The sequence below is a fragment of the Eubalaena glacialis genome, chromosome 14, assembly GCF_028564815.1.
Source record: "Eubalaena glacialis isolate mEubGla1 chromosome 14, mEubGla1.1.hap2.+ XY, whole genome shotgun sequence".
Taxonomy (NCBI): domain Eukaryota; kingdom Metazoa; phylum Chordata; class Mammalia; order Artiodactyla; family Balaenidae; genus Eubalaena; species Eubalaena glacialis.
In genome coordinates this window covers 55,239,858-55,265,699 of record NC_083729.1, presented here as the reverse complement: position 1 = coordinate 55,265,699, position 25,842 = coordinate 55,239,858, and the positions used below count along the sequence as shown (strand labels likewise).

General features: G+C 40.7%; 1 long non-coding RNA gene across 2 annotated transcripts; it reads right to left on the bottom strand.

Moving 5' to 3' along the window:
* Positions 1–2,442: 2,442 nt before the first annotated feature.
* On the bottom strand, positions 2,443–25,638 carry LOC133074585 (uncharacterized). Of its 2 annotated transcripts, none has more exons than XR_009697203.1 (4): positions 25,582–25,638; positions 16,299–16,434; positions 12,933–12,978; positions 2,443–2,598 (listed from the first exon to the last, which is right to left on the bottom strand). It is a non-coding gene; the product is annotated as an uncharacterized LOC133074585 (long non-coding RNA). The 2 variants fall into 2 exon arrangements; XR_009697204.1 differs by lacking the exon at positions 2,443–2,598 and adding an exon at positions 4,183–4,435.
* Positions 25,639–25,842: the final 204 nt, after the last annotated feature.

Sequence of the window (25,842 nt, the reverse complement as noted above, 5' to 3'; positions counted from 1 at the left end):
CAAGGATAATTTTTTCAATGTGGGAGAAATGCTGTCCAGCAGCTTATGAGCAGATGTCACCCTGGAGTGGTGCCCTTGACACAGGGCAGGATGCCTTTCACTGTCTGTTCTCCTCCCTCTCACTCTCTGTTATGGCTTTTAATATATGATGTTCATCAAATACACCACATACTGCATGGTGGTGTATCCATATACCACACAGACTGCATTTTTACTACAGACTCCCAAGATTGAGGGCAGATGTAATAGGCACTTAAATTTGCCCAAAGACTTAAGAAAGGGTTAAATTACTTAATGCTGCATCTAATGGTAGGATCTGTGACAAAATTGGCTACTGAAAATGCATTTGGGGGTTCTCACCTTCCAAACCCAAACTGCATTAAACCAGCATGTTGAGCTGCATTTGGAATTTTATTTGACAATATAATGGTTGATATTATCTATACCTCCGTATCAAACAGAAACCACCCCCTTTTCACATGCAACTGATTTCAAAGGGAGTTACACTTCTGAGGGAGAGATACTCCAGAAATCTGGGCCCGGGAGCCTCTGAAACTGCAGATGTTAAATAGTATCTGTGTTGAAAGAACCTCAGTGGTCTGCTGATAGCCTTGAAGTATGCACCGGTTACACCTCTCTTGACCCATGAAGGTAGTCCAGGTGCCATTTAAAGATCTGCAGTAATAGGGTGACCACTTAGAATAATTTAAGAATTATCTGCAATGAGCAATCACATGAAGAAAAACAAAACAAAACAGAGGATAGTGAAAACAATCGACTCCTACAGCAAGTTTAAAATCTTTGCAACCTTCTCACTCCTTTAGGTTGATCTAAGCCAGAAGACTTCAGGTTGAGGAAAGCCAGGAATATAAAAGCCAGGGTAGGCTTTTAAATTAAATTTACCAATTTATGGTTTCCTTTAACACGATCAAAGCTAAACTTTCCAAGGGAAGTTTTCTCAGTAATAAAGGCAAGCCATTCCACCTTCAAAGACTTTTTCATGTCTATTCAACAGCTTTGATTGCACAGTACCCTGTTTTCTTCAGAAATTAAATTTCACATTTGTAAGTTTTGATCAACAAACTAGTGCTAGTTTCCCAGATTCATGCTCAACCCTGAACGGCCTAGGGGGACACTGTGAAGTTAGGGAAGTTTGTAAGGGCTCTGCCTTCTCTGCCTTCCCCTAAATGTTGGGGTTTCACTCAGCTCCATCTTCCCATCTTCTACCCTCTTCTTATCTTACTTTTCAGATATCCAAATACCTACTGGACATCTCTGCCTGGATATCCTATTCTCAAATTCATCATGCACATTAGGGAGCTCTTCTTCTTTACCACATGTACTCCTCTTCCTCCTTTTCATTTTCTTTTACTAGTGCCAAGATTCATCCAGTCACTCAGGCCAGAAACCTGAGCACAACACAAGAACACAGAGGAGACTCCAAAGATAACAGCACTTTACTGCAGGGTAGGAAATCAGGGAGGTATTCCAAGGGGCATAATGTTATTAGAGACACACCAAAATGAGAAAGAGCATAGCATGGGTATGATTTGTCAGGGTAGGATGGGATCTGCTGAGATCATAAACTCCATAATCTCAATGGCTTTTCTTCTCATTAAAAAAAAATCCAATTCCAGTTGGTCCGCGTTCCTGCAACAGAAACTCGGGATCCAGTCTGCTTCCATCTTGCAAACCACTGTCTTAGATTCCTGCACTTCCTGAATTATAGACAAGACAGAATGACCACGAAGAACTCAGACCCCCTCTTACCTTCCTTGAACCAGAAATGTCATATCACTTCTGCTCACTTTTCTGTTGTCAAGAATTTGCTCATTGTCCTAACCTAACTGGGAAATATCTTCTTAGCTGCCCAGGAAAATGAAATGAAGTAGTGAACACAGCACTGTTTCCAAAACCACATGTTTAGGAGACCATAGGAAGACTGGAATACCTGGAAATCAATGGGGGGTGGTGGGGGTAATATGTCTTGTGGGGAAAGGGTGGGTGGACAATGTCAGAAGAGATAGGAAGGTAGGTAAAGTCAAAGCCAACATAACTAGAAGGACTGGGTGGGGTTCAGAGCCTGAGTGCTGTGCTGTGGATAATGGGATTTTAAAGATGGGAATAGTGCAAAGACAGGGAGATGGGGTCGATGGAGAATCCTAGAGCTAAAACTTCTCAAACTTGAGACACCCCAAGGAAAGTGCCAGCTCCTGCTCCTAGGGCCTGCCTGAGGTTCCTGTTGCTTTAAGAGTCAGTGGAGTGCAGACTAGGGTCTGGGACTCAGCCTAAAATCAAACAAACGAAAAAGCGAGTTGTGGTACTGTGATCATTATTGCTGCACACTGTGTGATCCTTCCTCAAGCGGATTGGTTCCCACACTTCCCCACTGGCACCCCCCTTCTCAGCTGCATCCCAGCTCCCACTGCAGGCTGACCTCTCTGTTCCTCCCTGTTCCGTCTGGGTTCAGCCTGACTTTCTTCTTGCCTTGGGTGGATGTGGTTTCTTGCCTCCTTTGCTTCTCATGGAACTCCGCCTCCAGCAACATGTACTCTAGCTGACTTCCACTGTTTTACACTCAGCTGTCTTCTGCCAGTCCTGTCCAGTCAAAAGACAAAAGAACAACAACAATAACTAACACTTACTGAGTGTTTAATACATGCCTGGCATTGTACAAGCATTTTATATTTATGATCATATATAGTAGATAATATATGCAACCACAATACATTAATATATAAGTATATATTATACCTGATTAATATTAGATTATTTTATATTACAGTATCATATTTTATGTGTGTATATATAAATAAATCCAAAAATAAAATTTCATCCTCAGACCGCCATGATGTAGGTGGTATTATTACCTCCTGTTATGATACAGTTGAAGAAACTGAAGCAAAAGCAGTTAACTTGCCACATTCATACAGATTGTAAGTGGTCAAACTGGAATTTTAATTCAGGATGTCTGTTTTTTAACCACTACTGCTATACTACTACTAAATAAAGATGATGGAGAGGAGGGGAGACAGACAAGATGGCTTGATAATCTTAAAAACAAAAACAAAAACAAAACAAAACTGCTGTGAGGAACAGTTGTGATTAGCCCTGAGGAGGCATTAGAAAGAGTCTCCATGGAGAGAATTGCAAAGGAGGAGGTGCCACCAAAGGATAAAAGCCTCCAATTATTCACACAAGGGGTATTTGTTTTCTTAAAAAGGGACAAACCCCTGGAGAGGATAATGCCTGAATTTTTGTCAGTGGAATTTCACAGGCCCTGGCAGGTGGGTGGCAGGGAGATTTGAGCCCCTCCAATGACAGCTCCTAGGCCCTGCCTCAGAGAAGTCCATTCGTCTTGGCAAAGCCCCTCCCACGCACGCACAATGTGCGGTCTCGAGCCGGCGTGAGGCTGGACGTCTTGTCAGCCCCCCAAACAAAATGAGAACTGTTGCCCCGGCACGCAGCTGGCGCGCCCATTCGGCAGATCCCAGCTGCCTGGAGTCGAGCACGCTGCGGGGCCACGCCCCTAGATGAATATTCATGTCCGCCTGTGCTCAGAGACCCGGATTTCAAAGCCTCTGAAGGGATTAGAAGGAGCGTAGGGGCTTCCAGATAAGGAGTCAGAAGGAAGGAGGGAGCTGGGCTTAGTCAGGGCTTGCCTTTGAGGACTACAAAGAGGAGAGAGCACATGGAAACTGAAGTCCACGGTTGGTAATCTAGGCGAGGTAAGATTTATAAAGGGAGCTCGCTGCTCCTTGTAGTTTATCGTCTTTCAATGTCTCTCCACACCAACAATGTGCAATTACTAGTGTTTCACAGACAAGCTCTTTTTGTAGCACTGGGAAGCATGAAAACAACCGAGAGTAAGCTTTGTATTAAGTGCTTGCTTCCTAACTCTTATCCAGGAAACAGCTCTGTGTTAACACCGGACCCCTCACACAGGGTCCTGGCAGGTGTGTTAATTTGCACGGCCTACTGATCTTTTGACGGTTATATGGGTGTCAGGCTATGTCATAGACTAGAAACTTTAAACTTTCAGAATACATATACTCTTAGATCTAGTTGGGACGTAATCAGGGAATTAACCACACCTGTTACGGAACCCAGGTTCGGCTGCTCACTGCTCTTAATATAAGCCACTAATTCAAGAGGCAAGTGTCAATAGAAAGGAAAGGTGCTTTAATCAGAAAAGTTGGCAATCTGGGGAGATGGTGGCATGGTGTCCAGAGACCAACTCCGAAGATTCTGCTCAGCCATGACAGTTTTTAAAGGGAAAAACGAGGGTGGTGGTGAAGAATCTCAATGAATCGTCGAGGCAGGAGGTTCCGTTCATTAAACGCAGCATCTTTCTCCCTTTAATGCAGACTGGCTGACTGTCTCTCCAGGTGTTATCTTGCCTGAGTGATCTGCCCGCAGGATTGTTTTAGGGGCACTGTTGGGGTAGAAAACTCGTCATTTTTTTTAAACTGCTTAATTCTTCATTCGTACTTCTTTTTAATCTGGGAAAAGAATCAACAGGTTAGGCAAGGCAAGGTGTGCATTCAGGAGAGCATGGTCAGGAGTTAGGTTAAATTGCCTAGTGATCTCATTCTTATAATTAGGTTCTTTTAAGGTTAGAGGGGTACAGAAATGGGCAAGCAGGAAAGGGGCAAAAGAGCTGCTTTCAGTTCCCTACTGTCAAACATCATTTCATTTCTGTGGGATTAGGGCCAAAGATCCATCTTCTGTAACTTCTTCGTGCTGACATAAGGCACCGTATTCTCAGAGTGGAATATGTCAACATGGGTCTGTAGCATCTCTTTGCTGACAATTTTAGTTGCCTGCTTACATAGACGGGCAGAGCAAGCTGCAATTATTTTGATGCCCATAAAGATATAGATTATTATGAGCAATAATGTTAATCCTATTCTCTTAAGGCCAGCTCTTGGAATTGTGCTAGCCATAGGTTCAGTACTGCTTAAGTTGGAGCAGCTTATGTCATGGCTTCAGTCTGGTCATCATGCAGTTATCAGTAGTTTTTTTTTTTCTTTTTTTGTCCTCTTGTGGCAGTTACAGTATCTGTAAAACGACTCAGGAATGTGCGTCAGACACTGAGTCTGTGACTCTATTGTCTTAATCATCAACTGCTCGGTTTTGTACTTGGGGAGGGCCCTGCAGGGTTCTTCTGGGTTCCTTATCTATTAATACTCATATTTGGCTCTATTATTTTTACTGACAGAGAAATTTCCCAGCACAGATCATCTGAAAGAGTAGATAGTACCCAAATGCATTTCATTGACTTGTAATACAAGTTGGGCTTTCGGGAAAGTGCACTCACTGTCTTTTGTTATTGTTGGGGCCATAAGAGTTCACTTTAGAGTTCACTTAACAGAAATTGCTGGAAACTTTGTTGAGTGCATCTATTCCATTAATCCCTCCATTAAGAGAGAGGCTCTGCTTTTTACCTACAAAGTGGAAATGGAAGAAATAACATTATGGAGAAGAAATTAAAAAAAGACAAGGGAATACGGTGTGAAAGTACTTAGCTACTTTAAAGGAGGGCAACCCCCCACCCCCTACCCCACTTCCATCTCAGAGAACTGGACACATATGCAGATGTAAGGGTAGAATTACTGTGAGCAGCTGTGAGATCTTATGGGAAGTAGGACAGGGACCAGACCAAGGACACAGACAAATGTCCCAGTAATCATGGATTCTGGAAATTATAGACTGATAAACTTGCCATTAATCCCCAGCAAAGTTCCAGACTGGATAGTTAAGCAGGCATCTCATGAGCACTTTAAAACAGATGACCATTAGGAACCAACAAGAGTTCACCAGGAACTGGTCAGGAAAAGTTTATTTCCTTTTTATTCATGTATTTAAATGAAGTGCTTGACTGGTACATCAGAATGCCAAAAATAAAGAACATCTTGACAAAAGGACAGTCTATTTATCTCCTCCCACCTTTTTTTTTTTTTTCTGTGATGGATTCAGGTTTCAGAATTATCAAATTGAGCATTTGGCAGCCAAAAGAGAATAGACTCTAGAGCTAGAAAGGACTGAGTTTGAGTCCAGGCTCTGCAACTTACTAGATCTGTAACACTGGGCATCTCTGAGTCTCAGTTTTCACAACTGCTAAATTGGAATGAATATCTACTTCATAGATATGAAAGAAAACACAAATAGAGCATGCAGCACAGGTACTCAAGAAAGGGCAGTTATTATTAAGATACAATTTAAAAGGTAAAAATTCAGATATGAACTCAGGAAGAAGAACTGAATGAAGTAATTTATATAAAAATAATTTCTTTTTATATTTACTGTAAGCTCAGTGTGAAATAACCAAGTAACGTGTTTCAGGTGCAAACTAAAGCTTATTAATATAAGTAAGTGTAAGTCAATAAGAAAGAGTCCCAATTAATTCCAGTTGGTCAGATCCTACCTAAAATTCTTTGTCCCTTTCTGATTAGCAAACTTGAAAGGTAGCAAGGAAAAATTAAACAACATCCAGGATGGTGGAGACCCAGAAACCGCAATATCTGAAAAATAACTGAAAGAAATGGTGTTTATCTAGGAGAAGAGATCACATAATAGCTATCTTCTCATATTTGAAGAGCTATGATGGGGAATAGGGTATTAATTTGGTCTGTACAGGTCCAAATAGTAGAATTGGGACAAATGATTGGAAGTTGCAATGATAGATTTTGGACTCAACATGTAAGCTGTTCAACAATGCAGTAAGCATTCTTGAAAAATAGCAAGCTCACAATAACTGAAAATATTCCCGTAGTAGACAGAAGCCAGCACTCAAAAATAGTGTAGAAGAGATTATTATAGTGGAAAACAGAGTGGCCTAGTCTTAGATTAGAGTTAGTAATATACCACATATATGCCACCACCCCAAACCGTGGCAGGCATGACTAATCAATGAAAGTTGTTTTTCCCCACTGAGCTAAACTCAGCCTGGCAATCCTTTTCAATGCAGTGCTTCAAAACCACCACCACCATTTCATCAGAGTTGACAGCCCACCTAACCCAGATGAATCCTTATGGTCTCTAAAATCCGATAACTTAGAAATTTCCCCTACAGTATAACTATAAAATATGTCTGTAAATTAACTGGAAGGGGAGCCACAGTTAAGTGCAAAAATATTTCCGGATATCTGTGTATGTGTGTGTGTTGATGTCTGTATGTGTACCTTTGTGTGTGGGATATATGTGGGATAGTACATAGATGCTTTAGTCCTACCCTAAAACAGAAATCACATGAGGGAAATAACTCATTATGCACAAGAGCCCTTTAATAGTGAACCCCGGTTGGGACATGCCAATAGTTAATGACACTGCTTTATGAATACCCACCCATTTCTTCTGTACAAAATTCAAAACTTTTCTTACCCTTTCCCACCCCTTAAAAAATTTCAAATTCACTTTGTATGTTGTAACTTTTGGGACATCAAGGGCAAGTTGATATTTAAAAAAAAAGAGAATTTGGAGGGTTGGCAGAGTTAGGGCTGGAGTACCTAGTAAACCCTTAAGAAAAGGGAGAGTTATATTATTAAGCAGAAGTAACCAAAGAGAGGTCAATAAGAGACTAAATTACAATGTCCAAAGATATAGCAAACATAGAGTCCAGGCTAATGAATGGGCACCAGGAACCTCCTAGAAAGGGCAACAGTTGAAGCCAGGTGGGTGGTAGCCCAAATTTTGGCTCCCAAGCTGGAAATCAAGAGGAACAAAGAACCCAGCCTAACTCCCAAGGAGAGGAACAAAGATGCAAAGACAATCATTTGGTGAAAAGATAATCTTTTCAATAAATCGTGCTGCAATAATTGGTTGTCTGTATGCAAAAAATAAAATCCCTCAATCCATACCTCTGACCATATTTCAAAAATTAACTCAAAATAAATCATAGACCTAAATATAAAACTTAAAACTATAAACCTCCTTGACAGTTTTCTCTCTCAAAAAGATTAAGCTATTTAAATTTTAAAAGTGAGTCTGTTTAAAGTATATATATAAGTAAATAAGAGTATATATAAGTAAATAAGAATACATACAAGTGGGATGCAAATATGCAAAAATGATGAAGGTGGCATCCACCATTGCCCTTTGTCACACTTCCTCCAAGGGCTGGGGAGGGTAGCCTAGCCCCATCCAGGCAGGGTGGTGTTTAGTGCAGAATTCTAGTCTCAGGAGGAAAGTCGGCATGCAAACTAGGAAACTCTACTGGAACCTTGTCATGTGGGTGTGGGAAGTTTTGTTGGACGAGAGTGAGAGGAAGCTGCTGTCTGCAGCCTAGAACTTCCCAGCTTCCAGGATCTCGAGTCTAGGAGACAGGAACACGAATCCTAAGATGCCACTAGTCAGTGCTCTTGTGGCTACCTTTCAGCAGCCTGGCCTGACAAAGTGGGCTCAGCTGGGCAGGCCAGAACCTGAGAAGTAAAGCTATCAATACCTGCAGCTAAGTGAGCTGAGGAAGGCAGGAACTGAGGAAGGTGTGTGCTGCTCATCTCACATCTTAAATTCCTGGACATTAGATTATGACACCAGTTACAACATCTTCCTTTATCAGGATCAAACTCCAATATGTCAAGAATTATAAAACAGGTATATAACAAATATTGTAAGGGACCTCCCTACCTCACCAACTGATTTTCTAAGAAAGTGACAAAATATTCCTTCTTTACCCATACAATTTTTATAAAGGCAACACATTGTAAAGCTTAAAAGCATTAGCTGTGGTGTCAAGTTGCCTGGGTTTGAATCCCAGCTCTGTCTCCAATTAGATGTGTAAGCTTGGCCTGGTTTCTTAAACTCTCCAAACCTTAGTTTCTTCTGCAAAATGTGGATAATAAAAAAAAACCCTCCCAGAGATAGATGATGGTGCTTCTGAAGGTGTTTGTTTTATGGTGCATTTAACACAGAGTAAGCACTCAGAGTTACAGAGCTGGGAGGGGACTTAAAGATCATCGAAAACCTCTTACCTGCTGCACTCATAGAGCAAGGCCCAGAGACACTGGTGACCTACCCAACATCCCATAGCTAAGTTAGGGCACAGACCTGCTTTTCAAAAATTGAAGTACTATCATTTTTCATTTCAGTTTCCTTTCCTCCCTTGGTGGTTAGGATCATTTTCCTGGTACCTCCTCTTCTTATGCCAGGCTTAGAACAACTTGCACCATATTTTACTCTGATTTTCCATGCCTTCACTGTGACCCTACATTCTTTTAGCACTCCTACATTGTGAAAACTGAACACCATCTGTCATTTGATCAGTGCACAACAGTCCCTTAAGAACTTAGTAAATGCTTTTTCTATGAAGCATCCTTTCCTTTTAAGCATAATGCAATGTTATAATTTAACTTTCAAGACCCACTTAGGAGAGAAGGGATGATAAAACAGGTCCATACATAAACATTCTCCCTCTGGGCAGCATGACTGTAAATATACCAGGATGTGCCCTTCTTGAGCTAACAACAAATTACCTAATGATCTTCCACTTCCAGGCTTTTCAGAGCCCTGCTCTCAGAAAGAAAAGATGGTGTGTTGGTTTCTACATCATCTCTTCATATAATGGGCATAAGCTGTTATTCCATAAAGATCATCTAGTCACACAAACAAATCCAGTTGGAAATCTCCTTTTCCTTCGATTTTCTCCATGTCTATAGGGTAGAATCATAAACTACAGCAGGTTTTACTAATAACAGCTCACCAGAAGGACACGCTATTTGGAAATTAGGTCACATCTTAGGGCTTTCTGCCAGACTCACACACAGGAATAGTAACATCATTGCCAGAAGTATCTTTGAACACAAAGCACAACGACAGATAATGTTGTTCTCCTGGGCGATGCTGAACGGCTAGATTCCTTAGAGGGTCTCTTGGAGTAGAAGTTTCCTGACAAAAGTAAAGGGGTTGAGGGGAATGCTTTCAATGTCTGCCTTTCCAAAATAGTCTACTCCTCTGTCCATTTTCTTATTATATTTATATTCCCTGTGCCAAAAATGCCTGGCGCGGAGTAAGGGATTAAAACGTGTGGAATAGAGGAATGAACCATCTATTTTCTTTCTCTTCCTCTGTTATCCCATCACCATATTGCTTCAGAGAAACAAATAAGGTCAGGCTTTCCCAGTGAAGAGCTCAGACTCTCCCTCTGGGTTCTGTTCCTGGTGTTTGTGGGACATTTGGTCAGGGCGACATGTCATCACGTGGCCTTTGAGTGCTCAGCACACTGTCCTTGTCACACCACATGTCCTTCCTACCTTGGAGAGGGATGAGTTTAAACTCCCACTCCAGGTAACCCTGGGAGCACGCAAGAACTGTAGAATCTCAGGTCTCACCCCAGAATCAGAATCTGAGCTTTAATGGGGTCCCCAGGAGACTCATGCACACATTCAACTTTGAAAAGCACGAGTATAAAGCCTGCTTGAATGATGGATCCTCCAAATACTAACTGCCTGCTGGTCTCTTGAGATGTATAGCCTCAGAGTACATTTTGAGTAGACAGTTGTTTTCAGAAAGGAAAGAAAGACAAGGAGCCCACCAGACTGCTGGTGCTTGCAAATTGACAGCAGTCGTTAGATACATGGCAATGGCAAGGGACGGAGCATCTGCTTCAGGGGACCAAGGCTCACAGTGGGCCCAGGCAAGCAAGCGCTATTCACTTCTGTACATCTCAGCCAGACTTTCAAACTATCCAGGGCCCCTTGCCATTTTTCGTCTGTGTGTTTCATAAAAACTGTTGCCAAAGCATTTCAAAACTTAAAATTACAACTGAGTGCCTAGTTGTCTATTAAAAGAATAAAGCTCCTTGGGGGACACAAATTTCCATTCCAGAAGAAATCAATAGAAAATTTTAATCTGTCAGTGATAAATCATTGTATGTATTGATTTCCATGGCTTTTAGGGCTCTTCGCAGCAACAGGGGAAAGGCTAATCTTTCTGGAATGTGTGCGCACTTGGAGCATAGCCCCAGGGAGCAGGGAGCTTGCCCGTTAGTCAGGAGTGTGTTATAAACAAATTATAGGCAAAAATTCCTTTAACATGATAGAATTCTCCGTTTCAGCTACTCTTTAGCATTTATAAGGCAGACAATACCAGGGATGGAACAAATGTTTAACAGCCATCTGCTTTGCATGCACAGTTGGACAGAGCAATTCACATGCAGCGTGGTGCTTTAGTCTTTCTTTTAAAATACTGCCAGCAGCATTGTTCATGAAACCCTCTCCTTCAGTGCAAACTTGAAAAAAAACAACCAGAAAACGTGCCATACCACTATTCTACTGGTTCTGTTTTAAGAGACTGATACACAACTGCTAAATAATGGGAGAAAATACTGGAAACATCTATGATATACATTCCTTTGTAGATTGAATTTCACCTCCATATATTCATGGAGTTCCCACTACCCACATGCTTCCCCCCACCCATCTCCACTGGTTAAAAGCCTACTTATTCCTCATAGAGTTCCTCTGTGTACCCTTCTCAGAGCTTACAAATTAGAGTTCTCTTTGCTTCCTTTGTATTCCCATAGCAAGTTATGTGATCTTCTAGTACACCATGGAACTCTTTCTACCTTACATTAGAGTTATTTGACATGCTTTATCTCTACTGCTACATTGTATGCTTCTTTAGAGCATCTTATTAGATCTTATTAATCTTTGGGGCTTTCTATCTAGCACAAGCGTTGACCCATTGTATGTAGTCCTTAAGTAGATTTTGATTTGAACAAATGAGCGTTTATTGAGTTCTCATTGTCCAGTGTCTCATAGACCAGTGTGACCACAGAGCAATCAATATGGAAAAGCAAATATTAGGGGAAAACAATGAGACTCCACTAGGTCTTAATTCTCTTTGTCAACCAGTCAACAAATATTTAACTAGCACCTATTGCATACTTGGAAAGAGGAAATTATAAAACAAGGAGGAGGATGTTAACAATCAGGTTATGAAGACAAAATTTTCAGGGCAAGTAAAAGGCAAAACTATGAAGCAGGCAGTTTTATCCATCATCTTTTCTACACCATCTGTCCCCCTCCCTATGATTTCCTACTGTCTTCAATTTCTCATCTCGTTTGCTATGTCCCTGTACGTGCATCTAGTGTAATTCTTATCACTCCATATTATCTTTAAGTCAGGAAAGTAAGTTTGAGCCTGGGCCATAGTTGGGGTTCAAGTATGTCTGTTTCCCACCAATGACCCAAGGACCAGGCCTGAGTTCTTAGAGAAAGGAGCTGAGAGAGAATTTGAAAATGGCTGTGATCACCAAGGACTTAGAAAGAGAAAGGACATTCATTAGGACCCAGAAAACAAAACGTAGCATCCAGTGAGGGGCAGGGCATTCTTCCCATTTCTTTGTGGAAGACAGCTGGGTAGCAGTGAAATGTGGAATGAAGGACTAACTCTATTTTGGCTTCATTCATTCATTTTATGTTCATGTATGTCTTGAGCTGCTAGTAAGTGTCTGGCACTGTTCTGGGCCCAAAGAATACAATACTGAAGAAAATGGACGAAGCCCCTGCCTTCTTGGAGCTCATTGCTGCTGTGATGACCATCTGCAGAAATTTATGTTCTTTTAAAATGTGCCCCCAGAAAGGAGGGCAACTGGCTGCGATTGAGAAGAAAATATGTCTCAGCCATTCTCTTGGCCCATTTTCCTCCTGTCTTTTAGCTCTGCATTTGCTTACTGGGTTAAACTTGCCTCTTCCTTTTTGAAGCAGGTCAGTCTGGAAAACAATAAGAATTCTCTACTCTGAACTGTTTTACAGACACTGGCTGCCAGTCAGGCTACCTACTACAGAGATTTACCCCCTGTTAAATTGTTTTCTAGAATTTTTTTGAAAACAATGTTAAAAGCTTTAAACTAGTGTAACATAGTATCATTTTCCTTCACCATTAAAGAAAAGTTTTGAAAGTCAAAAACAAAAACAAAAAAACCCAGGCACCTGGCATCTTTGAGGCTTGAAAGCAGCAGAGATCAACAGGGGAGACCTGAAATGGAAACACATAAGTGGTTAGTGCGGGAACCCATGTCAAAAGCCTGGCAGGAGGCTGTGTTCCCACATATGTAAGTGGGGCAAAGCTTGTGAAATTCGGGTTGTTTGTCTTAGGAGGACCATATTTGTACTAATGGACTGGTGAAGCCTGGACAAATTTGGGTTACATAGTAACTTATTTATTTATTTTCTCCCCTTTTAAACTATGAACACACTGATAATAGGGACTTTATCACAGGAGCACCTAGAAGAGTTAAAGGTGCATATTCGGCATAGCTTGGTGCCTAATAATTATGTGAGAAAGGAAAGGGAAAAAGAAAATACTCTATGATTGCAAATATTTAAGATGGATCTATTTTTTTGAAAATGGCAGGAATTCATTCAAAGCCAGACCTGATGACAGTGTGATAGATCTCCATCAACATCAGATATTAAAATAAAGTGGGGAGATTGGAGGAATTCCAAAGATGCTTTGAGAAATGGCGGCATTGCTGGAATATAACTTGTAGTTGCAACTGGATTTAACAAACTACATTGGATGTCTGAGCAGTGGTTATGTGTGCTGAAATCTTTTTGATAGTTTATAGTCACACCCCCTGTGTCAAGTGCTGAACTGTGTGTTAGTGATCATAAGGTCTGCAGGAATTCAAAAAAGAGCTCATTATCAGGGAACGTTTTCATCTGCCAGTTTTTAAAAGAATCAGTATTACAGTCTTGTCACTGGCATACTGAACTTAAGAAACGAAGAATCAAAAAGAAGAAATAATATAAAACTGATCAGCATCTTACCCCCCCCCCCAAAAAAAAAGGAGTAAAATCATTAAAGGAGTACCCAAAATGAAAATCTAAAAAGAACGGTGAAGATGCTTTTGTTTATAAATAACAGAAATAAACTCTGGCTGGTTTAAGTAACAAAGAGGACTTCATAGAGAGATAATAGCAAAGTAATATTTAGCCAATTCACCCCAAGATGACCGTTGTACATGTTCGTGGTTGGTTGGTGTTTATGCTGTACCCCTTGTTAAATATTTTGGCCATCTGCTCTGGACGCTGGAGATTCTCATAGACTCCAAGGGCCAGATGCAGCTGGCCCTCAGAAATGAACTAGAACCTGTGTATCATATATGGTAGTTTGGGCAACAAGTAACAGAAAACTGACTCAAACTGGCTTATAACAGGGGTTGGCAAATGACAGCCTGCAGGTTGGTCACCAAGTGTTTTACTGGAACACATTCAGAGCCATTCATATATGTATTTCCTAAGGCTCATTTAGAGCTACAATGGCAGAGTAGATTCGTCGGGACAAAGACTTTATAGCCTGCAAATCTTAAACTTTTTACTATCTGGCCCTTTAAGAAAAACTTTGATGACCCCTGACTTCTATAATAGGTCATTTATTATCTAAATATATTTGATTCAGTCCAGGATGGGCTCAAAAATGCCATCAGGGACATCCCTGGTGGTCCAGTGGTAAAGAATCCACCTTCCAATGCAGGGGAGGCAGGTTTGATCCCTGGTTGGGGAACTAAGATCCCACATGCCACAGGGCAACTAAGCCCGTGCGCCACAACTACTGAGCTCTGGCGCCTCAACTAGAGCCCGAGTGCTGCAAACTACAGAGCCCATGCACCCTGGAGCCCGTGTGCCACAGCTAGAGAGAGAAAACCTGCACACCACAACTAGAGAGAAGCCCACGTGCCACAACAAAGAGCCCACGCTGCAACGAAAGATCCCGTGTGCCAGCAACTAAGACCAGACGCAGCCCCAAATAATAAATAAATAAATAAATAAATAATTTTTAAAATGCTATCAAAGGCTCACACTTTTTAGAATTCTTCTTGCTGCCATCTTCGTGTTGCCCTCATCCCAGGATGGTCACTTTCATAGAGGCAAGAGAGCTGACAATGGCAATCAGGACTATGTGCTTCCTTGTTCATCTCCAGCAGGAAAAAGAGTAAATTGCCCCCCTAGACATGGAATATAAATTTTCAATCAGATTGGGCCAATATAAGAGGCATGCCCATCACTGGATCAATAGAGTTGCCAGGGGATTGTCAGGCACATATTTTTTTCAGCCAATCTATAACCCCTTCTAAGGATGGGGGAGAGGGGGGTTCAGAACATCAGCATTGCTTAGAAAGGAGAAAGTGGAGAGTGGATGTTAAGTAAGCAAGTAGCAGTGCTGAGACAACCAGGCCTGAGAGGACTTTGGGGAACCTAGGAATCTTCTCTGCCTCCATCCCTAAATCTCTGCTTCTCTCTCTCTTTTTTTAAAAAATTAATTAATTAAATTTTAAATTTTTTGGCTGCGTTGGGTGTTCGTTGCTGCGCGCGGGCTTTCTCTAGTTGTGGCAAGCGGGGGCTACTCTTTGTTGTGGTGCGCAGGCTTCTCATTGCAGTGGCTTCTCTTGTTGTGGAGCACGGGCTCTAGGCGCGCAGGCTCAGTAGTTGAGGCACGTGGGCTCAGTAGTTGTGGCTCGCGGGCTCTAAAGCACGGGCTCAGTAGTTGTGGCTCGCGGGCTCTAAAGCACAGGCTCAGTAGTTGTGGCGCACGGGCTTGGTTGCTCCGAGGCATGTGGGATCTTCCTGGACCAGGGCTCGAACCCATGTCCCCTGCACTGGCAGGTGGATTCTTAACCACTGAGCCACCAGGGAAGTCCCTCTGCTTCTCTCTTTGACTCTGATTCATTGTTCTTTCTCATTGTAGCCTGTTTTCTTCTACTTCTCCCAACACCTGGTGGAAAACAAAGCTGCCAATAGCTCATGTATTTACTATTACAGTCTTATAATCCAAAGAGACTAATCTCTTTTTCTCCTTTTTATTTTCAAGTTCCTGGGGAAAGCTTTTGATTGGCCCAGGCTGGGTCAGGGGCTCATCCTTCAGTCAAAGGTGAGGTCATGTTCTAGAGCTTGGAAACTCTCACTATAACTAAGTAGATGGTGGCAGAGAGAGGGTCAGTTCTGGAAAATGGTGTCGGGCACATGAGCCAATAGGTGTCTGCTACAGTATGTTTATTTCTTCATGTCAGATTAAACAGTCCAGTATTTTCCATTATAGGTGATTGTATACATGAGGATTAGTTTTCATTTTGAAAAACATAGACCCAAAAGAGCAGTCATTTAAACAGGATAGTGTATCTTTCTTTCATATAAAGCTGCAAAGGTAGGCAAGCTGGTATGACATTTCTGCCCACTCATCTGCTGTGTTGCCCTTGTCTTCATGAGCCAAGATGTCAGTGAGAGCTCCTGCTAGCGTGTCCACAATTGTAGCAGCAGGATGGAGGACAGGACAAAGAAGGGGCAAGAGGTACATACCAACTGTCACTTAAGGAAAGTTCCAGAAGTTGCCATATAAAACTTCCACCCAGTCCTTTGCAAAGGAAACTGGGAAATAGCCTTTTTTTTCCTCTGAACAGCTACATGCCCAGCTAAAAACTCAGGGGTTCTATTACTGTGGAAGAAAGGAGAGCACATATTAAAGGACAAATAGCATAGTGATCATAGTCTCTGTATAGTGATTATTCATTTCTAGAATACACAGGCTTTTAAGCTAAAAGGGTTTGTTTTCAACTCAGAAAGAAAAAAAAATAGTCCTCATTAAGAAGCATAAAGGAGAGTTTAATAATACAACTCATGTCTTGTACACCCATAATTGAAATTTAAATGCATTAAAGTAACAGAAAAATATACAAAACACAGCCATTGTTTGCTTGTGCATGTATGACCTTTGACTAAAGGCAAAGCTGTGTCCTAGTGAAGAACTATCTCCCAGACTATGACAACCAGTTCATGTCATTTTAGACAAAATTCTATGGAATTCTGTAACTGTTGTTACAGATTAGCATTCCTTAAATTCAGACTCAAACTTAGAAACATGAAATGCTGAAAAGCTATTATTTCAGCCCAGGAAGCTTCTCCCACTGGCTAAGCTATCAAGATGGAAGTATCCAAAATGACCAGTTGTATTTCCTCAACTGAAAAACGGGTTCCCAGTTCTACTTGCTGTGATGATAGCTTGAGAAGGCTTCATCAGAAGATTTGTAACTTGCCTTTCAAATTATGATTGATGGACCTACCCTTTTCATAGCCAGTTTCCATGGAAAGGAGATTCAAATCATATTTTCCATGCTGCCATGGTCTGTCCTTAATGGTGATTATACAAGCCTGACTCAGTCTATTTAGATTTAGAAAAAAAATGAACAAAGCCTATGTCTCTTGCCTGTGAATGAATGGGGAATAGAAAAAGGGATTTTTTTTAGTACCTGAAAAGTTCCGGCAAAACCAAGTTTCACTGCAGAGGGTGTACCAGCATTCAGGGCAACACCCTTCCTGCAGTCAGGGAGTTCAAGAGCATGTACTCAGGTATTATTTGGTGACAAGAATAGAACATTATTCTGAGCAATAAAGTGTTATTCAAATTCTACCAAAGTACACAGATGCTGTAACATGGTAATTATTCTAAGAAAGAGTGTTTAATTTAGAAATTACCTAACCTTTTTGGTTTCTATTTTTGATGACATTTGTAATCTAAATTAGCAACAAACCTGCGTCTCTCAGGCTTTTACATCAAACACCAAACCTGATTCGCAATTTTATTTTAGGATCAGCAACCCATTTATTAGGGTTCAGTCTGTCTCAGAGATTTAAGGCCAGTCTAGGCCCAGGTAATCTGCAGATGAAGGGTGGAGAAGCAAAGGAATTAGTGCCCTTATCTTCAAGCAAAGCAGAAGAGTGACCATGTCACCATTGGACTGGCATCCCCCCTGTGCTGCTTCTAGACCTCTGGGCAAAAGAGGAAGTCACAGAATGGCTGATGTTTGCCAAGTGTTGAGACTTTGGCCTCTCCCTGTGAACCAACAAAATACCCATAGTGTAGCACAGGGCCTGGTACAGACAGATGCTTGAAAAATTATTGCCGAAAGAATGAATTAATAAGTGGGTTTGCAGAGGATCTAAAACTTAAGTACAACCAACATCAGACTGATTAGTTTATTGGCTCACAAATGATCATAATGCTTAGATGGAATTACAGGTAGTTTTTTTAATTGTCCAAACTTCCTATAATGTTATCATATTCCTATAACTATACTATATTCCTCTAATGCTTTTAATTTTAAAAAACCAGTAATTTCAAGCCCTAGTGTTAAAAATTGAGTGATGAATTTTGATCTGTCCAAACAAAATTACTTTAAGTAATAGGACTGCCATTATAAATAACAGACAATTGCTTTTTTTAAATATAAATCAATTATTTAATCATAGTAACAGATTCTGTCTATCATATGCATAACACAGTTATAGCAAGTCCACTTAAAGCTTCCCTGGAGTGGGGAAAAGGGCATGGGTGAAAACTAGAGAATAAAATAGCGTATATTATTTTGGGCCTTCCACTGAGAAAGACTGTGAGATGAATGACCCTATTTTAACCTCTATACCCACCATGTTGTCATTTACTAAGTACCCATCATGTCGTGGTTAGGCTTACCAGGAAACACTCGAGCAACCTCAGAAATTTTGACATTAGTACATGTAGTCTACCTCATACTACTGAGAAAAGTACTTCTTGAAATGTCTCAAAAAGGGAAGTATTAATATAAACATGTAACAGCTATGGTGGCCATCAGACCTCGACCAATGGTGTCATTGCTTTTACCCACAAACCAACTTGCTGTCAGAATCCTTCCCACTTTCATCTGAGAAAACAGGTCACATGAATTTTAAGGCCCCTCATAGTACCATGAACACTATGAGGCCTGTCCAGATAGGAACTATGAATATTATCGTTCAAAGACAATATAGAATTAATATTGAGGAGCTGTTTTGACCATGAGCCCTGATAAATTCTATCCTTCAGCTAAATGCCTTTCTGATGTCTTCCCAGCAGTAACACCCAGGTTATTTGAGTATTTAAAAGGAGGCTTACCAAAAAAGAAGGGATAGAAGGACAAGATATTTTATCAAGTTCTTCAAAAGCAACAGTTGAAGTGAACAAACTGTTGTGGGTGCTTTTAATTTGTGACTTTGTGAAGTTATATGCTCATTTCTGTCATTAAGAAGTAAGAGATAAAAATCCCTTTTAAAATCACTGAACCTACACAGATAGGGTCTTTACAGACTTTTCTCATACCTGTCATTTCTGTCTCTGAAGATTTGAATTTTCATTCATTTAAAAATATTTACTGATTTCCTACCAGGCGGCTAACACTGATCTGGTGCTTAGAATACATCAGTGAACAAAATAAACAGATCCCTGTCCTAATGGAGACTACATTATAGGTGGGAAGCAGAAAATAAACCATAAATACAGTAAGTGATTTCAATAGACATTAGAAGGGATAAATGTTATGGAAAATGGAAATAGTAAACCAGGGTAAGATGATCAAGAGTGCTGGGTGTGAAGAGGGAAGGAAAGTTCAGTTGAAATAGGTGGCAGCGTTGCCCCATTGAGAAGGTGAAAACCTAGGGAACATGTGAAGAAGGTGAGGGGGCGGGCCATGTGGCTATCTGGGTAAAGCTTTCAAGGCCAAAGGTCTGAGGTGTTTGAGGAACAACAAGGAGACCAGCATGGCTGGAGGGGAATGAGTGAAGGTGAAGTTAGCAGCAGTCGAGGCCAGAAACGTGATGGGGAAGCAGGTCATCTAGGTTGCATAAGCCTTTGAGGGGACTTGTATTACTCTGAGTGAAACAGGACAACATTGTGAGGTTTCTGAGCAGAAGAGTAGCATGATCTGACTTTATTTTTGAAGTATCTCTCTGACTGAATTCTTGAGACTAGCCTGTAGTAGAAGTGAGAGGCAAGGGTTAGAAGCAGGGCAACTTGTTAAGAAGTGATGGCAATTATCCAAGAGAGAGATGACAGTGGCTCAGACCAGGCTAGGAGAGGTGGAGGTGGTGAAAAGTGGTTGGATTCCATATATATTTTGAAGGAGGAGCCAGCAAGACTTGGATGTGAGAAAAAAGACAAAAGAAGAGTCAGGGATGACTGTAAGGTTTTTGTTCGGAACTAATTAAGGATAGAGTCGCCATCCACTGGGGAGGTTTAGACTGTGGATGGGGCAGGCTTTAAAAGGAAGAATGGGAGTTTGAGTCTGGACTTGTTAAGTCTGAGATGTCAAGTCGGCAGTTGCGTAAAGGTCTGGAGTTCAGAAGAGGAGTCTGGGCTGGAGATACACTTTTGGCAGCATGTAGATGATATTTAAGACCATGAAACTGGGTGAGATCACCAAGGGAGGGAGTAAGGAAGAGAAGAGGCCTAAGAAGAAGACCCTGCAGCTCTCCAGGGTTATAAGGTCAGGGAGGAGAGGAGGGACCAGCAAAGGAGACTGAGAAGGAATGCCCAGTGAGGAGGAGGAAACCCAAGAGAGGGTGTGTCCTGGAAGCAAAGTGAAGAAACTGTTCCAGAGTAGAGGGAGAAACCAGCTATGTCAAATGCTACTGACACACACCTACGATGAGGCCTGAGAACTGACAGATGGACCTAGAAAAGTACAGTCATTGGCATCTCTGAAAAGAGCAGTTTCAATGAAGCATTCATGGGAGACACATGTTTGGAACAAGTTTTAAGAGGTGATAAGAAGAGAGACATTAGAGGCAGCAAATATAGATAACTGGTTTAAAAACTTTTGCTTAAAAGAGTACAAAGAAATGGAACTATGGCCCTCATTTTTCTTAACTGTTTATTCATGTATTAACATGAAAAATTAATAATTTCCAAATTAATGCCCTATTTTCTTTCAAGCAGGCAAACATGTCCTAAACATGGTTATTTACTATGGAGTTATTTAACAAACTATTAATATTACTCTCGGTATAAGGTCATTTCAGAGATTATAAAATAATTTCCGCTATAAAAGACCCTTGATGCGTAAGATCCAGCAATCCCACTCCTAGGCATATGTCTGGAAAAGATGAAAACTCTAATTCGAAAAGATACATGCACTCCAGTGTTCAGAGTGACACTATTTACAATAGCCAAGATATGGAAGCAACTTAAATGTCCATCGACAGATGAATGGATAAATAAGATGTTATATATATATATATATATATATATATATATATAATAGAATACTACTCAGCCATGAAAAAAAAAAGAATGAAATAATTCTATTTGCAGCAACATGGATGGACCTAGAGATTATCATGTTAGGTGAAGTAAGTCAGACAGAGAAAGACAAATATCATATGATATCACTTATATGTGGAATCTAAAAATAATGATACAAATGAACTAATTTACAAAACAAACTAACAGACATAGAAATAAACTTACGTTTACCAAAGGGAAAAGCGGGGGAGGGATAAATTAGGAGTTTGGGATTAACAGATACACACTACTATATGTAAAATAAACAACAAGGACCTACTGTATAGTATGGAGAACTATTATATTCAATATCTTGTAATAACCTATAATGGAAAAGAATCTGAAAAAGAATGTAAGTAGGTAGGTAGATAGATAGATATAGATATACATAAAACAAAATTAGAAGACAGAGGAATATGTTCCAAACGAAAGAACAAAATAAAACCCTAGAAGAAGAACCCTAATGAAATGAAGATAAGTAATTTACCTGATAAAGCCTTCAAAGAAACAATCATAAAGATGCTCACTGAGTTCAGGAGAAGAATGGAGGAACTTAGGGAGAACTTCAACAAAGACTTAGAAAATACAAGAAACAACAAATCAGAGCTGAAGAGTACAATAACTGAAATAAAAAATATGCTAGAGGGAATCAACAGCAGATTAGATAATACAGAAGAACGAACAAGTGATCTGGAAGATAGAATAATGGAAATCACCCAACCAGAACAGCAAAAAGAAAAAAGAATTTCTTAAATTGAGGAGCATTTAAGGAACCTCTGGGACAACATTAAGCATAATAACATTTGCATTATAGGGATCCCAGAAGGAGAAGAAAGAGAGAATGGGATAGAAGACTTACTTGAAGAAATCATGGCTGAAAACTTCCCTAAACTGGGGAAGGAAACAGACATCCAAGTACAGGAAGTACAGAGCGCTCCAAACAAGATGAACTGAAAGAGATGCACACCAAGACATTAAAATGAAAATGGAAAAGGTAAAGATAAAAAGAGAGTCTTAAAGGCAGCAAGAAGAAAAGCAACTAATCACATACAAGGGAAACCCCATAAGACTGTCAGCTGACTTTTCAGCAGAAACTTTACAGGCCAGAAGGGAGAGGCAGGATATATTTAAAGTGCTAAAAGGAAAAAACTTACAACCTAGAATACTCTATTTGGCAAGGTTATGATTCAGAATTGAAGGAGAGATAGAGTTTCCCAGATAAGTAAAAACTAAAGGGGTTCATCACGCCTAGACAGCCTTACAAGAAATGTTAAAGGGTCTTCTTTAAGCAGAAAAGACCACAACTAGAAATAAGAAAATATATGAAAGAAAATCTCACTCATAAAGGCAAATAAATAGTAAAGGCAGTGGATCAGCCACTAAAAAGCTAGTGTGACAGTTAAAAGACAAAAGTAGTACAATCAACTATAGCTACATAGGTAGTTAAGGGACACACAAAATAAAAAGATGTAAAATATGACATCAAAAGCATAAAACATGGAAACAGGAATAAAAACGTAGTGCTTTTAGAATGCTTTCAAACTTGAGTGACTATCAGCTTAAAATAGACAGCTATAGATACGGGTTGATATGTATGAACCTCATGGTAATCACAAACAAAAAACCTACAATGGATACACACACACAAAAAGAAGGGAATCCAAACATAATAATAAAGGAATCCATCAAACTGTAAGTGAAGAAATCAATATCAAAAAACAACATGACTAAAAATTAGGCAGAAGATCTGAATAGACATTTTTCCAAATAAGACAAACAGATGGCCAACAAGAACATGAAAAAGTGCTCAACATCACTGATCATCAGGGAAATGCAAATCAAAACCACAGCGAGATACCACCTCACACCTGTCAGGATGGCTGTTATCAAAAAGACAGGAAGCAGTAAGTGTTGGTGAGGTTGCGGTAAAACGGGAGCCCTTGTGCATTTTTGGTGAAAATGTAAACTGGTGCAGCCACTATGCAAAACAGTATGGAGGTTCCTCAAAAACCTAAAAATAGAACTACATAACATCCAGCAATTTCACTTCTGGGTATTTATCTGAAGAAAATGAATTCAAAAAGAACTCATGCCCTTATGTTCACTGAAGCACTGTTTGCAATAGCCAAGATATGGAAGCAATGTACATGTCCATCAATAGATGGATAGATTAAAAAAAGATGTGAGAGATATATATATATATACACATATGAAATCTAAAAAACAAAACAAGAAAATTAAAACAGAAACAGACTTACAGATACAGAGAACAAACTGGTGGTTGCCAGAGGGGAGGAGAGTGGGGGAACAGACAAAATAGGTGAAGGGGATTAAGAGGTACAAACTTATCTATATAATAAGTCACAAGGATGTAATGTACACATAGGGAATATAGTCAATAATATTGTAACAACTTTGCATGGTGACAGATGGTAACTGGACTTATTTTGGTGATCATTTCATAATATATAAAAATATTGAATTATGTTGTACACCTGAAACGAATATAATATCTCAATATAAATAAAAAATAAACACATAAATAAGGTTTACTCCCCTCTCCCACAACAAAGCCATAACTAGTAATCAGACAGACCAGTATTTGAGTCCCAGTCTCTCAGATTACTTACTAGGCGGCTTTGGGTCAATCATTAACCTGCCGGGGCCTTGGTTTCCTCACTGGTAAAATAAATGAGAATCATTTTGTCTACCTTCATGGGTGAGGATCAAGTCAGTTAAGGCAGGTAAATCACTTGGCAACTAGTAAACTCTCAACAGTTGGTAGCTATCAGAGTTCACTATTTGGATGAAGAGGATATGGTCAGGAGCCCTCCTAGGCAGACCCTGGAGAGGAGATGCTGCAGCAAAGTGTGCAGTGGGAAAGAAGTGTCCAAGCTGACCCTTGGGAACTCCCAGGATCTGCCATATCAGTCCTGGTACTGCCCCCAAAACCCTCACCTGCACTCATAACTCCTCTGGTGGAACTGAAAGTATATGGAGAACTTCGCAAATGTCAACTGTGGCTAATAATCTATCCCACTGAGAAACTCATACAAGAAAACACACACCCGTGCACACAGAGACAGTAATCTAGCTTCAGAGCAATCAGGAATGTTATTTTCCCTGGGCCAGAGCAGGGTCAGAGATATTCTGGGACCTGTCCTCAGGGGAATTATTTCTAAGAACCTTGATAAAATGTACAAAGCTAGGGCAGAAAATAGCAAGGTGAAAAGCAGTGGTTAGGTAAAGGGTTCTCTAGGAGAAACAAATAATTGGTTCAGTTGGAGCTTCTTTTATATATTGATTCCTACTCCCAGGTCAGCAGCATCACTTTCCAGGTGACGTGAAGATGGTGAATATACAGCAAAAGGGCCTGGCAGGTGTACAGAGCTAAGCTAACAACTGTCAATACTGCCTGTAAAATATTTTCACTCCTGGTTTTGGGGGGCTGCTTCTACACAGGATCCTTTCTACTACTCTGCTGGTAATAGCACCTCAAAGATCTATGAAACAAATCTCAAATTGGCAAATTTATAGCTGAATGAATGTAGGCTTTGGGATCCCACAGAATTGGAGCTCTCCTAATACCAGCCAGGAAAATGTGGCTAAATTACCTAACGTCTCAGAGCCTTGGTTTGCTCATCTGTTAAATGGGCCTTAATAAAGCCTACTTCTCTGGGTTGTTGCCAGGATCAAATGAGAAATGTATGCAGAACTCCCAGCACCATGCATGACACACAGAAAGCACTCAAGAAGTGGTAGAGTATTACCATTAAGTAAAAGGAGTAATGATTCTTTAATGCTTTCTTTTAACATAAGAGTTTCCATCCATCCCCAATAAAGGAAAGCTATTCTAATAAACCAGTCATTCATGTGATTCGTGATCTCACTGTCCAACCCAAGTTCCTGTGGAATGTTTAGTGTAATCCAGTTGAACCCTCAGCAAGGTCCCTGGGCCTGATCTTCAAATCCAGTATCACTATGGCAAAGAACCGGAAGAGGGGAGAAGAGTAACATTGTATCAAACATGCCCTCTTTCCTTTTTCCTAAAGCCTGTTTGTCCCCTTCTCCCGATAGCTCTTCAGTTCCCAGAGAGCAGAGACTCCTGGGAAACAGGAAGTAGCAAAGGCCTGTGAGAAAATCCCCAGATGAAGATCAGCAATAAATCTCTCCCAGCAACAATTTGGTCAGAAGAGGGAAATTCCCCACCAGCCCTCAAAAACAGCCCCTCAAGAAAGCTTAGAGGAGGTTAATTTGGGAAATCCCCTCAGAGGCAACAGAACAGAAACGGAAATCTACTTCTTAAGAGACGTCTGAAAGGAGTAAGCCAATTAGTGGCTGCCTGGGGAGCGCTGTGTGTTAAGCCGCACTGCTGCTGCTACCCCGCTTCCACCTTTTCATCCTGATCCTGAGCGCAACCCTAAAGGGACCCAGTTGTCAGAGCCACTTGACACCCACTCTTCCCAGAGTCCCGTCCGTCCCGTTAGGCCCCCCTGTAAACTCTCTCCATACCCATGGTAGAATATCCAGCCACCGTTGTCATTCTGAGTTTCCTTTAGAGCCAGGAAGCAACAAACCCTCGGGGTTTACTGAGTTCTAATTTGAATGTGACCTTGGGGTCACGTTTCTTAGCTGCTGCTAAGCTCCAGGGCCGGGGAGGAATCCTTCCCACAAAGAAGAAAAACAGAATCACAGAAACCTTGTCCCTTTGAAGGGCTTAGAATGGCATGTCCGCTGATGAGTGGGAGCAGAGAAAGTATATAAACACTGTCG